This window comes from Miscanthus floridulus, chromosome 7 (assembly GCF_019320115.1).
Source record: "Miscanthus floridulus cultivar M001 chromosome 7, ASM1932011v1, whole genome shotgun sequence".
Classification (NCBI taxonomy): domain Eukaryota; kingdom Viridiplantae; phylum Streptophyta; class Magnoliopsida; order Poales; family Poaceae; genus Miscanthus; species Miscanthus floridulus.
Genome location: NC_089586.1, coordinates 33,371,244 through 33,373,480, shown reverse-complemented (window position 1 = coordinate 33,373,480; position 2,237 = coordinate 33,371,244).

Sequence of the window (2,237 nt, the reverse complement as noted above, 5' to 3'; positions counted from 1 at the left end):
CAGAATCAAGAGCCCTTGCCATCTCATATGGCTCTGAATCATGCATAATTTCAACACTATTGGAGCCACGAAATCCATCTCCAAAGTACACTTGCGCGGCAACAGGGGGCACATCCACATTCTCAGGAATGTCTCCTGCAACATAAGTAGAGAAATGAGGAAAGAATGAAAGAAATTAATGTAAGGAAGGGGGTAAGCTCCCAATAACCATGCGGTTAAGGCACTTACTCGGATGATTCTGTGTCAAAGAGATCTCATGAGGAGGATCTGCCACAACAAAATGAGTCTGACAAGCATCTTCAACTACCGCATTGGGGGCAGATTGAGCATCGGGAACCGTAGGTGCAACCTCCACATCCATATCAAGTTCCGAGATGAGAGGGTCGATGTGTGCCTGTTGACCCATTGGTGGGGAAAACCCATGAGGGATGGGATTAACTAACACCTGACGCACGACCATGTCCAAACATTGCAGTTGGCTCTTCATAGCCGATCTCACCTAGTTCTCTCACTAATCCGCACACCCAATTGGGATCATTTGCCTGAGGATGTTGGGAGAACCTAGGTGCAGTACACCCTCAACTGCAATGCCATCATCTCCAAGGCAATGCAGCTCGGCTCCCGAGCCCTTGCAATTATCTCACTAAATGAAGGCCTATCATTGAATAGCACAGGCACGCTTTGCATGTCAACAAACTCAACATATCCATAGCGATCGTATTCAACGGTGCCTCCATGATATATGGTCACTAGGTTGTCCATCTAGTTTAAACACATAACGAAACACATGTGCTTTAGTCCAAATTAGACGATAGATAGTACCTAACAAGTACTTTCTAACTACAAACTAAGTAAATAAGATAATAACTGCATACATAGATACAGTGTACTAACTAAATAGCTAGGTCCTATTTAGTTAACTAAATATGTAACTACCTATCTAAGTAGCTATCTAACTATATCTATATACCTATGTATCTATGTTTCTATCTATATACATATATATCTCACTAGATCACTAACTAAATCAACTACCTGAGTCATCACATTAACTAGTAAATAACAAATGCCAAAACTACTACACTACAATCAAAGCTAACTAAGTACGCACATTGTAAATTCACAATTTTTACCTATCCGACGACAGAGTCACGGACGTCGACGGAGTCGCAACGGACGCCGGACGTGGGTCCTGCCGACGAGCCGGGCCAGCGGTGGCACGGCCAGGCGCTGCAGGTGCCGAGGCCGGCGGGGGCGCGTCCGGCGAAGGCGGTGGCGCGCGGCGGGCGCGGGATGCCCGGCGCTCCGCGCGGCGAGGCCGGCTCAGCGGGACGGTAGGCACGGCCGAGGCCGGCGGTGGGGGGCGGCACGATCACGATCACGGCACCGGCGCGGCGGGGCGTGGCCAACGCTGTCGCGGGTGGCACGTCGGGCGAGGCGAGGGCACGGCGCGGCCACGCTAGCGGCGCGTGCGGCCGAGCGCGGGGAACGACGAGGGGACCGGCACGGCTTGGGAGGCCAGCGCGAGCGCGGGGCATGGCGCGGGCAGCCGAACGCGGGGCTCGACAAGGGAGAGGGCGCGCGGGCGACGACGGCCGGGTGCGGGAGCGAGCGCGGGCGACAGTTCGACGCTCGAACGAGGGAAAAGCGAGAGAGAGGAGAGAGAAAGGATTGGGGCCCTTACGTAAGGCAGGCTCGGCACCGGTCACCCTGGCGCCAAGCTCAGTGCCAAGATCTACGGCGTCAAGCTTGACGCTAGGGTGACTGACGCCGAGCTTCCGTGCCATGTCACCGCCACGTTGGATTCGTGCCTAAGAGCTCGGCGCCAGAGACCCTGACGTCGAGACATGTTAGCTCGGCGCCAGCAACGATGGCGCCGAGCTAAGGGTCCAGATTTTAAAATCTTTTCTCTAGATACATTTGTGAAAAAAAATTCAAAAAAAGGGTTAAAAATAAAAAAAAATCAGGCGAGCGAAGCTGAGTAGGAGGTAAAAAATAACCACGAGACGATGGAAGCCGTTCCAAGCGATCTCAGCCGATGTATCGGAGGTCGGACGGACAGTAGTAAACGATGACGTGGCTCGCTGTGGGGAAACTTTTAGCATATAGGAATAATGGTCTATATGGTATACACAAATTTTCTTGCAAAAATACACCACACGCTGGTTGCAGTGTACATGCCACATTAGATCTAACGGCAAAACGACAAAAAAAAAAAAGCAATTTGAGAGTTGATG